The 15880-nt window shown below is 44.0% G+C and overlaps 1 protein-coding gene across 1 annotated transcript in view; it reads right to left on the bottom strand.

The window, feature by feature from the left end:
• Positions 1–15880, bottom strand: part of RELL1 (RELT like 1) — a 62823-nt gene that overhangs the window by 33087 nt on the left and 13856 nt on the right. The window lies entirely within an intron of this gene.

Below are 15880 nucleotides of genomic sequence, written 5' to 3'. Positions count from 1 at the left end.
CGGTGAGGAAAGCAGGCACAGAGTTCAGGTAAAGTGTCAGGCACAAAATAAACATAGAATCATCTGGTGGCCTTAGAGCCTTCCCTAAGCTTAGTGGTTAGGAGCAAGGACCCAGGTGCCTTGGGTTCAGGTCCTGACTCCACCACCCAGCAGCAGTGCAACACTGGGCGATAACTTAGCACCTCCATGTCTCAGTTTCTTGTGAAATGGGCATACTAATTAAACCTATCCACCCTTCTAGGGTGTTATGAAGATGAAATAAATGCACATAAAACATTTAGAACCATTTTTACAACATAATAAATGCTCAACTACACAGCGGGTACCATCTGAGGCACTTGTGATATATCACGGAGTAAGACAAAGATCCTTGTCTTCATGGAGCTTATGTTTTAGAAGGGCTTAGTATATTGACAGATCTAGAGTATGAAAAAGAGAGAAAAGTACAGGATGGTGTCAAGATTTGGGCCTGGGGTGCAAACATATAAATGGAAGCATATGCATTTTTTGTTCATTCACTTATCCTAATTAAAATTTATCATATGTCCATTAGGTGAAAGGCATAAGGCTAGGAACTGGATACAGTGATAAACAACATGACTTGGCCAACAACATCTTAGAGCATGTAGAGAAACATCAGAAATGATCCCTAAACAAAACACGTGGGCAGATCATCACAGACTGAGAGAAATGCAGTCAAAAGTATACCCAGGGCAACAGGAGAAAAGGTAACAGTGAGGACCTAGTTTATGACTTCAAAAATAGGGCAGCTAGGAAGGGGGCATCTTTTGAAGAAAAGGAGAAATTTGCTTGTGGACATGTCCAAGTATCACATGGACTTATCACCAAAGGTGCCAACAGATCCTAAGAGGTCCCTACACATGGGGACCTGAATCTTCTCTAGGAAGGAGGGTGAGAAGCAGAGAACCTGGTGCGGACATCAGGAGACATGATCAACAAAGACAAGAGACAAAGAGCCAACCAACTACATAGAAAACCAGCAAGGTACCAGCCCACAGACACAAAATGAGAAGAGAATTATCAAATGAAGGTCAGGTAGGATGAGGAGTAAAGAAAAACGTGATATTTGATCGAAATGAAGTGGCATGATTTGGAATACTCAGGTTCTCAAATGATGAAACGAAGTTCTCTGCATCAGGGAGATTCCTGATGTTACTTAAGAAACCCAGAAACTGGAAAACTAGATACATTTAATTACAAGCTCTCTCAAAGAGTATTTTGATTAAAAAAAGAATCTACATGGCAATGATCGTATGGGGCAAATAGAAGGCGTGAAATAACCACATTTCATCACTGCAGCAAATAGTATTCGACAGAAGCCCAATCTGCAAACCAGAGGCTGTACAACAAAGGGCTATCAGTAGTTCATGTGGAAATACCCATTACCTTTGAACAGGAAAGGAAACTGTTGGTTTCTTAGGTTTGTAAAAGGTTGCATTCATTATTTTATCACACAATCTCTAGAATTGGGGATAACCTATATTTTTTTTCTGATTATTCTTCCAGGAATCAATATATTAAATGAATGAACAAATAAAGGGAAGCACACACCCACACCACACACACACACACATACACACACACACACTTCCCTAACCATATGCAAATATGTCATCCAATTTAGGATTTAATGGCCAGTTTTTTAGCAAAAACCAGAAACCTTTCTTTAACGTCCTTTACAATTCTGAGTCTTATTAATTAATTCCTTTTTAATAACACATATTCCATGCAACAGGAATAGTTGAAGCAGACAACTTCTAAGACTGAGAGAGTTTTACTCCGAGTCATGGCCTGTTTCAATCTGGAGGTGATAACCAATTCTCTTTGGGGGGAGGGGGGGCACTAGGAAGACAGAGGAAAGCGGAGAGGCTCGGAGTTGAAGCCAACAGTCCCTCCTGAATCAGGTGGTTGAGAATGTGTCTTCATTAATTTGACATGCAGCAAACCCTTGCAAACACTACATATTTAGAGTCCATGATTTATAAACAGTATCAGTCACTTAATCTCATGTAATTACTGTACCATGGAAAAACTGAAGGAGATATGAATCTAAATTAGTGAAACATGAATTACAGAGAGATGCCATATAGCACTGAAGTTACAAGGTCACACTGCCTGGCATAAATAACAGCGTGGCCACATACTAGGTACGTCACCTTGGGCAAATTATTTAACTGCTCTGTCCTCAGTTTCCTCATTGTGAAACAAAATCAAATGACTGTACCTTTCTATGACGATTTTAAAACATGGCCCCAAATCTTTTGATTCTCTTCCAATGGAAAAGTCTGTATCTCCTCCCCTTGAATATATCTTCTGGGCTCCGCCCGGCCAATGGAGTATGTTGGAGTGATGCTCTGTCAGTTCCCAAGCTCCAGGCCCTAAGAAACCAACAGCTTCCACTGCCTGTCACTCAGGGCACTTGCTTTTGGAACACAGGCACCATGCTGTGAGGAAGTCCAAGTGTCCCCAAGAAAAGAAACCAATCATAGTCGTCAACTTGCCAACTATGTAAATGAGCCATCCTAGAAGTAGGCTCTATGGTCCCAGCTGATGTCACGTGGAGCAAACGTGAGCCGTTTCTGATGAACCCTGCCCGAGTTGGAGGTTCCTAAACAAAACGAGTGACTCTTGTTTTAAGTCACTAAGCTTTGAGGTGATTTGTTATATACCAATAGTAACCAGAAGACTACGTCATGGAGTCATTATAAGGATTAAATATACTAATACATAAAGCACTTGGAAGAATGTTTAGGAAGAGATAAGCGTCGTAAAAGTGTTTAGTCACCAGCTTGACAGAACTGGACTATCCACTAGCCACAAGAAGCTCTTCAAATTTAAGGCAACTAAAATCACAAAGTAAATATTCACAAATAATGCCTAAAAACATTTGTTAGCTTAGGTTAATTTAGCTTTCCTTCAATTTATGCTAATAACTTGTTTAGAGACACTGGCCATCTTTCTCCTTCACCCCCAGTTGAATCATATCTGAATTATAAGCAAACTGTTTGAGCCCAAATTCATAGCAGGAGTTGTTGCTGCATTATTTATAAGTCAAAAAGTGGCAAAAACCTGACTGTTTGACAGTGGAATAATAAGAAAATATCTAACTTAATCATTGTCTACCCATTTGATGGAATAATATGCATCATTTAAAACTATTCATAAAGATTTTGCAAAGGCATGAGAAAACACTGAAATTACGACATTGAATTCAAGAAACTTAACTCAGGGGTGCCTCAGTGGCTCAGTCAGTTAAGCATCCAGCTCTTGATTTTGGCTCAGGTGATAATCTCAGGGTCCTGAAATCGAGTCCCACATTGGGTTCCCTGCTCAGTGCAGAGTCTGCTTGAGATTCTTTCCCTCTTCCTCTCTCTGCCCCTTCCCTCACTCTATCTCTAATAAATAAATAAATAAAATCTTTTTAAAAAAACGAAAAGCTTGATTCAACATCTTACTTGCAGAATGGTTCAACTATTTTAAAAAATGCATAAAGGCATAAAATGTACAAAGCAATGACCAAAATATTAAATGATTCCAGGTAACTGAATAATGGGATAATTTTAAATTTTATTTTTATACTTATCTACAATTTTGCAAAATTCACATGTATTACTTTTGTACCAAGGTGGTAGAAAGACAAAGCAGAGGTTGTCAGTTGGGAATCAAAGACCCCTTTGAAAACATATGCTACTATGAAGGCTCCTATTCCAAAGTTTTGCCTCTAAGTTCTATGGGCTCTGAACCCCAAGTTCATAGAAGGGCAAGTGACTTGATCAGGATAATGCCCACGTTTCTGCATGATGAGTCATATGGCAGACATAGATGCCATTCTCTGAGATGGGAAATAACCTGAAGAAAAAAAAAAAGGAAGTTTGCTTGGTGTTGAATTTTATTTCCTCCCAATTCAAATGCTGAAGTACCCCAAGTACTTCAGAATGTGATCTTACTAAAAGACAAGGTCCTTACAAAGATAATCAAATTAAAATGAGATTATTTGAGTGGACTCAAATCCCATATGACTGCTGACTTTATAAAAGGGAAAATTTGGAGGCAGGTGGGCACAGAAGGAGAATACCATGTGAAGATAAAGGCAGAGATGGGATGATGCTTCCAAAGGCAAAAGGCGAAAGGCAAAAGAAGGCCAAAGACTGCCAGCAAACCACCAGCAACAAGGAGAGAAGCATGGAATAGATTCTTCATGGACCTCTGAAGGAAGAAACCTTCCCGATCTTGATCTTAGAATTAATTCTACCCTCCAGACTGTGAGATAATAAACTTCCCTTGTTTAAGACGCCCAGTTTGTGGTACTTTGTTCCAGCAGCCTTAGCAATATACGTGGCATGGAAAGGACAACATCACGAGCTCAGTTTTGAACATGTGGAGATAGAGGTAAGCGTATGGAAAGCTAAGCCTATGGAAAGGTAAGCATATTTCCACGACTAGTTGGAAGATATCCATTAAGCAACTGGTTCTACTCCACGAGGAAGCTGAGGAAGAAAAGCCAGGGCTCTCCTCTAGAATGTGGAGGATAGAGATTCCAGAAGGGAGAAGCAGTCAGCGAGGTCAGATGCTGCAAGAGAGCAATTAAAATAGGAAGGAAATGGAAAATGGGGCAGCCACTATGTAAAACAATATGGTGGTTCCTCAAAAAGTTAAAAATAGAACTACCCTGTGATCTAGCAGTCCCCCTGAGCCTATTTATCCAAAAGGACTGAAATCAGGATCTTCGAGAGATACCTGCTTCCCATGTTCACAGCAGTATCATTCACAGCAGCCAAGCTATGGAAACAACCTAAATGTTCACTGATGGCTGAACAGATAAAGAAACCATGGTGTATACAGACAACTGAATCCCCTTTAGCCTTAAAGAGGAAATCCTGCCATATGTGACAATGTATATGCACCTGGAGGACATTATGCTACATGAAAAAAGCCAGTCACAGAAGGACAAATACTGCATGATTCCACTTTATGAGCCATCCAAGAGTCAAATTTATAGAACCAGAGAGTCACACGGTGGTTGCCAGGAGTGGGGGAGAGGAAAGTGGGTAGTTGGCATTCCACGGATGTAACATTTCCGGCACATTTTACGACATGGGGCCTGCTGTTAACAATACTTATCCTGCACTTAAAATTTTGTCTCGAGAGTTGATCTCATGTTAAATGTTCTTAACACAATTTAAAAAAAGAAACAAGAAACAAACAGCCTAAGAAGGCTCTTTAGAAAAAGAATTGAGACGTGCTCAGACAAATCAGGCAATGTAGAAGAACTCATGGGAAACCATTAGTTTCTAATTTAGGAAGCCACTGGAATTCTTTTAACTTTCTCCTTGTTGTACCTTACATCCTGTTTTTCTGTAGCTTCTTGAAGTAAACTTAAAAATCCTAAAATACATACACATATACAATGAACAAATAAAATAACAAATAGGATGGAAAAACAATCCATGGGAGAGCTTCATGGCCTTGGAGGGCACAGTTTTTCAGTAGCCTGGAATGTAAGACTAGATCCCCTGGGTTGAAGAATAGAGACTGAGCTCAGTTTACTCTTCCTGGATGCCCAGTAGGAGCAAAAAGAAGGTGAGAGGAAGAAATTTCTACTTGGTGTTTTGTTTTGCTTTTAAGTGGTTGAAATCAATGTATTTTTTTTAAAGATTTTATTTGTTTATTCATGAGAGGCACACACAGAAAGAGAGAGAGGCAGAGACATAGGCAGAGGGAGAAGATGTGGGACCTGATCCCAGGACCCCGGGAACACAACCTGAGCCAAAGTCAGAGTTCAACCACTCAGCCACCCAGGCACCCCTAATCCAACATATTTCTATACAGAAGGAGCAAGAGGGAGAGACTGAGAAAGAATACGGAGTGATAGCCTTGAGAAGATTTCCATACAAAGAAGAAAGATCAAACACTGGAACAAAAACCAACCCACTTCTTCCTGAAGCAGCGGGTCTGAGAGTTAGAGCCCCCAACAGTGGGCTGGAGGAAGTTGAGGGAACAACGTGCATGACATCTTCCATTTTCTCTCACAATAAGTAAGAAGAGATGACACCTGTTGAGACCAGGGGGCGGCCGGGCAGAGGAGCAGCTCGTGGAGACAGGGAGGCCTAGCCAGAGACTGAGGGGATAGGAGAGGACAATGAAAGGACAGGGCACTGGCATTCAGGGCACAGCCCAGAGGCATACCCCAAATCTCCAGCTGGACTAATAACCCATAGGGAGAAGTCCATCCAAGCTGGAAAGCCCAGCACAGTAAGGGACCAGGAACCAGAGTCAGAACAGAAAGCAGACAGAGCCATGGTAAGGAGGGGAATGGTTCTGAGTGAGATGGTGTTCCAGAAGAGACAGTGTTCCAGAAGAGATGGTGTTCTAGAAGAGACGGTGTTCCAGGAGAGATGTGGCTCGGAGTAGTTCACATCTCTATTACCACTTACAATGACAACCACCACATTTGCAGAGCATTTAGGAGCTGGCACTGAGCTAAGCACTGAATCCTCATGATAAACCTAGGACATAGAGGTATATCCTCACTTTCCAGATGGGGAAAGCAGGAACAGGAAGGTAGGATGACCTTCTCAAGGTCACACCGCTAGCCGGTGGCAGTGCCTGGATTTAAACCAGACAAGGTGGCTCCTGCCTGCTTCTAGACTGTTTCCTCTTACCTTCGGGAAGCCTTGGTCTCTGGGCATGTAAAACTAGGACTTGTCATTGGGCACCATCCAACTACAAATGCCTGTTTGAGGTATATTTTAATTAGGGTTCTTTCAAGAATATTTCATCACTTAATTACTTTTCTGTTACATGCGAAATGCTGGTTTGCTCTGGTATTTTAGAACTTAGGTTAAGGCTTCCCAAACTTCAAAACTGTGGGTTCCAATTAGCACAGCAGGAAGTAGGACAGGTTTTGAAAATGCCCAATGCCAGATTCCAAAGAGGTTCATGGGATGAACAACTACAAAACTGCCTTTTGTCCCCCATCTCTGACTTCCCTCCTCTCTCCAACATCACAGCTCACCTGACAGAGGCCACAACCCAGGTCAACCCAGCCTCATCTCGAGTTTGCCCCATGCCCAGCAAGAGCTGCCGAAGCAGAAAGTTCTTGGCTCTCACTGATAAATGTGATTCCCTTCCACAATATTACGAGTAAAAAACATCCAACAAAAGCCAGCGTTTATCAAACTCCTCTGGGTTTTTCCTACCTGGCCAGCTTTGGTTAATTCACTGCATTTTGAGCACCCACTCAAATGTGTTGCATTTTGCCAAGATCCCATTAAGAAAGTCACAAAAGAAGACTTGATATAAAAAGCTTGCAGATGGCAAGGAACTGAGGAAGAGGTCTGAGGAATGGCTCCAAGTCAATCCACAAAATCAAAAGCAGTTTTTTAGCTTGCTTCCAAATAATACTTGTATTTCCAAATGACCTCAGTGGTCATAGGAGCCGAGAAGGAATAGCATGGAAATGGCATTCCTCAAACCCAGTGGGCATAGCTCAAGGTTGCTAGACAATGGGGAAGACGAAGCTAATAACTAGAGACTACAGATAAGGAGGTCCTTGTGACCTCTCCCAAGCAGCTTTGTTCCAACCAAGGAACATTTTGATGATCCTGAAAGCTATCCTTCCCCTTTTATCAGGAAAGGGTATGCAGTCTCAGAATCTAGGGTTTCTCAGCAGAATGACCCGACAACTCTGTGATGGAAAAGGCGCTTGGCTAGTATGTAGATTACCCACAGAGTTTGGTTGGAAAATCGCTTTTAAACACACACATACACACCCTATTTTGTTTTTAGTGAAGATTCAAATCACAGGGCCCAAGAGCAAGCTATTTTTGGTCTAGTTTACTAAGATCCATAGACGTACATTTCCCTAAAAGGGAAATAGCCACCTCTGTGATTTGAACAAGTCACTTTACCTCTGTGGACCTCAGTTTGCTCAGCTGAAAAATCATGAGCTGGAGCCAGTGGTTCTCCATGGTTTCCCAACCTTCTCCAGCCCTACCCACAAAGCGTGACTGGTGATTAAAACACAAGCCCACCCGCCCTCTTGTGTCCACAAGGCAAAATCCCCAAAGCTCTGAGAACAAAGAATTTTAGGATTCATTCCATAGCAAAAACTAAATCCGACAGACTCATTGGTGGCAAAACCTGCTCTGATCTCACACGAGGCTATTTACAATCTCTATTCCAATGAGTTTGCTGCATAAACATTAATGTGTTTCGTTAGACCTCGGAAGGGGGGTCTAACATATGTAGAGTTTCAGCAGGTCACAACACTATGAGGTAGGTACTGTCCTTTTAGAGGAGGAGAATCACAGGTTCAGGGAGGGTATGTCACTTGCCCCGAATCACACCAGTTAAAAGCTGGTAAGAGCCTGCATGCAGCCCAGGCAGGTGCTTGAGGACGGGGCTCCTGACCAGCCTGCCCACTTGAGCAGGACTGACCTACTAGCTTCTGCAAAACAACCTCCTTTATTAAGCTGTTTAAACACAGTTTAAATCAATTACATACACTCATGCAAGGGGCAAAATGCAAAGCAAACTCTACAAAATTCAATCATCCCCAAATTATTTCTATCTTTGGCTACAGAGACAACCCAAGTCATAGAGCCTTCAAGACCATACCCGGACATGCCAGTTACGGAGACCCGGCATTCACGCAGACAAATTGAAAACGCTTAAAATATATGGGGGAGAACAAACGAGCTTAGATTGAGATGGGAAGACAATGGAAGTCAGTACATAAATAAGTGCTAAACTTTGTAGTGAAACTTAAGGCAGCTGCCAACTTCTAAACAACTCCCAGATAAACAGCTGTTCCAGCCCCTCCCTCCCCCACTCCGAAACTGTGCCCAGACAGGGAGGAGATATCCAGATAGGACCCAGCTGCCCAGGGTCCACCCACCCATGATACAAAATCCTTCCCCATGCATACAGTACAGTCACTCAGTAACCATTATTTTGTCAAAGTCTTTGCAGTGCTTCATGACACTGGAGCACAGAACTCTGATCTGGGCAGCAAAGACAACCTGGGGGACAGAGAGAGGCCTCGAAGCTTCCTCTGCAGGATGTGCATACACCACCAACGCCCAGTTATGAATCCTCGATCTACAGAAACCTTCAGCTAAGAGGCCCCTTGAAAAATGAGGCTGTGCCCGGGGTTTCTGTTAATACCTGTGTGAGATCAGCTGCCCCCTGGAGATGCCAAAACAGAGGGCCCAGGGCAGGAGGAGCACCCCAGGATCTGGAGGCAGGCATGAAGAGTGGGACAGGGAGACAGGGAGGGACAAGCAACCAAAGATTTCAAAATATTGCCAGAGGCCAAGAAGTTTTCTTCCCTTCCCCAGTACTTGGCTAAATGTTGGCTTTTGTTAGAAACTAAAATAACCAAATACAGTATGTAAACGATGACTGGGGCCTTGCTCAAGATTTTAATCAATAATAAAAAATTTCAAAACAGCCATAAAGTATATTTTGAGGACAACTGAGGAAACTGGGTTAAGGCAGTATTAGAGACGTTACTGTTTATTTTCTTAGGTATAATGATGGTATTGTGGTTATGTAGAAGGAAGTCCTTAATCCCACAAGAGACATGATAGAGGTAGTTAGGGAGAAATGTAATAATGTCTGCAACTTGATTTCAAATAGTCCAGCAAGGAAGTAGGTAAACAGATGGATAGCTAGGTAGACAGGGTGAGCAAGCAATATGGCAAAATGTTGACTCTAAATGATCAGTATACCAGGACCCACATTATGATTCTTTCAACTTTTATATTAAAAAGTTCACAAAGTCCCATTTTATCCATTTTAAATTTCCCTTTGTGGAAGCCTAATTTTTTTTTTCTTTTCTTTTTTAAAAGATTTATTTATTTACTTGAGAGAGAGTATGAGAGAAAGAGTGTGCATGAGCTGGGTGGAGGTGCAGAGGGAGAAGCAGACTCCCAGCTGAGCAGGGAGCCCAATGTGGGGCTCAATCACAGGACCCCGAGATCACGACCTGAGCCGAAATCAAGAGTCCGACGCTTAACCAACTGAACCACCCAGGCGCCCCCTAATTATTATTTTTAACGGGAAAATGCACTTGAATTTCCATCACAATTACTCACAAAGGAATGTTTGGAGCACAGCCCAACCTTCAGCTTCCGTTTCTTTGTATATGTACCATAGGTGTGGGAAGGGAAGCAATTAGTGTGATCCAGGAAGCAAAGGGACTTTACGTTAGGTTTCAAAAGAAAAATCGAATTTGGCTGGATAAAAAGGGAACAAATGTTCTTGACAGGCAGGAGATTGAGGAGCGAAACTGAATCACTCCTGAACCCCAAGCAGCTATCAAACAAAAGGATTAAAACTAAGGTAAGGTTAATATCAAGATACTAAGATACTTAAAAATAATGATGGATACTGTAAATATTTCTCATCATAGGTTTCAACTGAAACTAGAAGGGGAAAACTAACTTTGCAGAGTCAGAGAAAGTCCCTAGCAATCTCCACAACTGTGTTGGATTCACCACTTGAAGTTATTTTTAAAGGCTACAGAACTCCCTGACCAAACACAATTCCCCAAGGGCATCAAAAGATTGAACACAGGCCACAGGCACCACCCCAAAGACGCTCCTTGAGAGAGGATTAACTCTAGGATCCCACTGTTTAGAGAAGCCAGGGTTCTCAACATCTGGATCGTTCCTGAACCTTCCAGAGTCCTTCAAACAATAGTCTGCATTCAGAAGACAACAGAAGGCTCATCTGACCTGACCGCATCCCAGACTAGAACGAGGTCAACTTGCCGGTACCTGCCTTGGGACACAGGCGAGGAGGCCACCAACCACAGCTCCAAAGCAGGGAAGGCTGAAGAGCCCCCAGCGGACCCCAAGCTGCAGGGCACATCTTGGGGTCTTCAAGATGGGTGTAAGCAAAAGCAATGCTCATGGTTCAGGGCTCTGTAGGTTCAGGTAGGTCTTCTCATTACCCCCTGACCCTGCACTCTTAGCCACGGTCTCACAGGGCCTGGAAGAGTGGAGGTAGCCCTAAATTTCATCCAGTGATACATACCTCACGGTAAAGAGGTAGGTTAAACCATCACCAGCTGACCACAGAGCTGGGCTAGAGCCCAGGTCCACACCCACCCACTGTTAACACCCTTAAACTCTAAAAAGGCTGCCTCTCTCTAAATGACCCTACTATGTATGATGAATACTGAAATCAGCATCTGTCTTTTTTTAATGTAAAAATCTTCATAGAAAATGATTACAACCAGTTAGAGCAAAATGAAATTTATAATAAATTCATTTTTTAAAAAAGATCTCAGAGGCATAAAACTACCCAGTATTAGTTTTTAACTGCAGGGCAGCCCCGATGGCTCAGCGGTTTAGCGCTGCCTTCAGCCCAGGGTGTAATCCTGGAGACCCGGGATCGAGTCCCACATTGGGCTCCCTGCATGGAGCCTGCTTCTCCCTCCGCCTGTGTCTCTACCTCTCTCTCTCTCATTCTGTGTCTCTCATGAATAAATAAAATCTTTTTTTTTTTAATTTGTTTTAACTGCAGAGGCAAAAGATCACTCGAAAGTGTAATGCTGTTTTACCCTCCATAACTATGAAGGTGAAAGGAAAACTCCCATCTGTTGAAAAGCATCTTATTCACAGCTGTTATGTTTTCATATTATTCCTAAGTATTGTACTTAGAAGCAATCCAATAGCTGGCACAAACGTAGTATGTACTAACACTGTGAGTTACATGGCATCTAAAAATCTTTCAGAAAAAGGAGAGAGGAAGGGAAAGAAAGCGAGGTGCAGGAGGAGGAAAATCTTCAATCATACTCATTAGCTAGAGGCACCATGCGAGATATAAAAGTTCCCACCCTAACGACACTTGAAGCTTTTACAGTCATTACTTTATTGAAACCTCTAATCCCAGGGAGGTAGCCAAGAGGGTGGATGAGATCCTCATTTTGCAAGTAAATCAATCGGTGGCCTAACATGACATCACTAGGTAGAGGCAGGGAAATGAGCCAGACAGAAGAACCACGACACACCTGCCGACACTTTCCCCACCCCCTTCACTATAACGCACATCACCCAGGCACACAATTGTGGTCAGAGTGAGGAAACCCAAATGTGACACAGAACTCACAGGAAAACCCTGGTTTAAGTCAAACACACCTGTCTCCCCAAGTGGAGAGGAGGGTGCCCTGTTTTTGCATGTCATCCCTCTCGCAGTTCTGGAGCACTGTGCAACCCCTTATCCATTTGCTACAGGGAACCTGTGAAGCTGGGAAAGCACAGTCTATCCCCTCCCAGAAGGGCTCCTGGGTAACTGAGTGTCCACTTTCCCTGTAACTCGATCAGCAGTTTTGTCAAGATGCTATTTGTAGGACAGTGTGTCCTGTGTACTTACACATCCATTTGCCAAATACTGACAGTTTTTAAAAACCAAAAAAAGATTATTTTCAGAGCTGGGCAACTGATACAGCCTGTAGCTTTACACACTTGTTGGGTAAGCCCTTTCTGAAAGATGTTAGTATACCAGCAAGCCTCTGTGCTCATAGAAATCAATAGAAGGTTGCAGTTAGCAAAGACTCAAAAGAAGGCTGCAAATAGCAGCACATTCCTAAACCCAGCTTGGGGAATTGGCCCTCGACTAGATTTTCATGGGGCTCCGTGACATTCCAGATGGCTAGATGTGTAAAGGGATGACAAACAGGAGAGGAGTTTACACGCCCTTACCAAAGCCACTGCCCACTTTTCACAGGGTTGCAATTCCTACCAGATCTGTTCGTGTACACATTCCTTGCAAGAGGCCAAGCAGGGACGAGGTTAGAAATTACTTAAACTATGGCAGGGAGCGAATGGCAAGTGTCAGGACGAAACCACTAAATAGGGAGAAGAGGACAAGGCCAGTTGGCCTGTTTCCAGCAGAAACAGCAAGAGTGAGGGTGAGGCAAGGGGGTCCCTTAGGAACCACTGACTCCTCCAGAGCTTCACTGAGACGGGGCTGGCACAGAGGACCAGGCCTCCGGGATCTAGGTCCCTGGGTTCTGGTATAACCTGCCCCTGCCAGGGTCGGAGTTCAGCCAGGTCGTTTCCACCTTCCAGAAGACAACACAAACTAACCACGTGGGAAAACAACTTGGTGTTGCTGAGCAGGCGGGAACTAAGCATGGGTTTCAAGGAGAAGACTGGCCGAGAGACCACATCCAAGGCCTCAGGGAAGTCCAGCCACTCCAGCACCAGCTGCTAAGAGCAGTGGACCTTACTGAGGGCTCTTATGTGCCAGGCCTTTTTACTCCCATTATCTTTTTTTTTTTTTTTTAATTGTCATGATTCTGAGATAAGTGTTATTATCAAACCCATCTTAGAAATGGGGACATTAAAGAACAAAATATTGGAATGCCTGAGTGGCTCAGTCCATTAAGGGTCTGGCTCAGGTCATGATCTCAGAGTCCTGGGATTGAGCCCCACTTTGGGCTCTCTGCTCAGCAGGGGGAGCCTGCTTCTCCCTCTCCCTCTACCTGCCGCTCCCCCTGCTTGTGCTCTCTCTCTCTCTGTCAAATAGGTGAAATCTTTAAAAAATAAAATGAAGAACAAAAGATTGAAGTCAAGGTCACTCATCTGGGGAATGGCCAGGACCTGAACCCAGGTCTGTGACAAGCAACACCCATGCCCCGCACCAAAGCTGCTCCCTAGAAAGAAAGCAGCAAAAGCAGAAGCTAGCATGTTCTCAGCTGCTCTGTGTTTATTCAACTTGCTCCTTAGCTCAGTGACCCCAGGTTAAGTCCATTCACTTCCTGTGCCTCAGTTTCCTCATCCCTAAAATGCAGACAATACGAGAATCGTTTCTGAGTATTAAATGAGATGAACTTGGGTTAACCCAATGGCCTAACACAGGGTAAGTGCCCCATAATGCTGGTTTTTATTGTTGCCACGATCATTATGAGTGGTAAAAACGGTAAAGGCCTCACAAAGCTTACAGCTCAGCTGGGGACACAATACCAACCTGCCAGAAGGGGCAGTGAACCACAGGAGCCACACTTGGAGGAGGCTGGGTTAAATGTGGGGGGACACGGTCTCTGCATAGGCCCCACAGGTGAGGGCACAGCTGCCACCAGGGGCTCCCGAGGCAGCACGGCAGGGACAAGGCCTCCCGTCCCATGCACGCGGGCCCCGCAATCCCCCTCCTTCCAGGAACAGGAAGAGGAGCATGATTAAACAGAGAGCCACAAAAGTCCTCAACACAGGATTTTCCCATTAGTCACACTTGGGCAGGCAGGGCTCCTGCGGGACAGGCACGTGGCCTGCCTCCTGGGAACACGGGCACCGGGAAGGCGAGATGAGCAAATGGGGAGCACCCAGGTCACGACCCGGACGAGGTCCTCCGGTGTGCAGCCGACCCGCTGGGGCGGTGGGAGAAAGAGCAAAGCAAAGGGGGGTGCGGGCTAGGAGACAAAACAAGATCACTCTGGGAAAGGCAAAGGGGGGGACGCATAACCAGAAGTAATTAGGAAGACCCAAGACAAAAGGTGGGCTTAAGGGGAAGACACAATGTGAAGGTCACTTAGCACAAAACTCCAGTAAGAACTCTGAAAACCAGCCCCAAGGGTTAGACCCAGAGTAAAATACAATTAATAATAGTCACATATTGGGGATCCCTGGGTGGCTCAGTGGTTTAGTGCCTGCCTTTGGCCCAGGGCGTGATCCTGGAGTCCTGGGATCGAATCCCACATCGGGCTCCCGGCATGGAGCCTACTTTTCCCTCTGCCTGTGTCTCTGCCTCCTCTCTCTCTCTCTCTGTGTCTCTCATGAATAAATAAATAAAATCTTTCAAAATAATAATAATAGTCACATATTGATGCATCCTTTGTATAAATACCATGCCCAGTACCTGACAGGTATGAACTCATTTAACCCTTACAATAACCCTGTGAAGCAGGTTTGTATTTGTTTCCACTCCACTTTGCAGGTATGAAAACTAGAGCACAGAGACGTCAGGTAACTTGCATCAGGTCACACCGCTGGCAAGTAGCTGAGGTGAGATTTTGATCCAGGCGTCTGGGCTCCAGAGCATCATACTCTGTGCTCTACAGCCTCTGAAGTGTGAGGTAACAGTTCTGAGGTTCAGTAAAGTTCCACAAAACGGGACTACCCACAGCTCATCTCTAGTTGGGTTGGAGTCTTAGGTAGAAAATCTATGAGTCATCATTAAGTCATCTAATTCGATAGTTAACCTAGAATTACACAATGGTTTTTCCTAGCGAGACTATCATTGAGAATGAAAATGTGTTAAAGTTACGTTCTTTAAGTTAATCTATCTATTTTTTGGTATCAAGCACAAATTTCTAAAAATCCTACCATTTTTTTTAAGATTTTTATTTTATTATTTATTCATGAGAGACAGAGAAAGAGAGAGAGACAGAGAGAGAGAGGGAGGGAGAGGCAGAGACATAGGCGGAGAGACAAGCAGGCTCCATGCAGGGACCCTGATGTGAGACTTGATCCTGGGACTCCAGGATCACGCCCTGAGCCAAAGGCAGGCACTTAACCACTGAGCCACCCAGGCGTCCCAATCCTACCATTTTTTTAAAAAGATTTTATTTATTCGTGAGAGCCAGAGAGAGGCAGAGGGAGAAGCAAGCTCCCCATGGGGAGCCCCATGTAGGACTCAACCCCAGGACCCCAGGATTCCGACCTGAGCCAAAGGCATATGCTCAACCACTGAGCCTCTCAGGTGCCCCCCTGCTACTATTTATAAAAAGCAAAATCAAAAAGCCATCCCGACCTATATTTAACTGTTATAATTGTTGATTACTCGGAAATCCTAAACCTCCCTTTGACTTCTAAAACAATAGAAACGATCCCTGTGAAGGGATCAGATA

Source organism: Canis lupus, chromosome 2 (assembly GCF_048164855.1).
Source record: "Canis lupus baileyi chromosome 2, mCanLup2.hap1, whole genome shotgun sequence".
Taxonomy (NCBI): Eukaryota; Metazoa; Chordata; class Mammalia; order Carnivora; family Canidae; genus Canis; species Canis lupus.
This window is presented reverse-complemented; position numbering and strand designations above follow the sequence as displayed.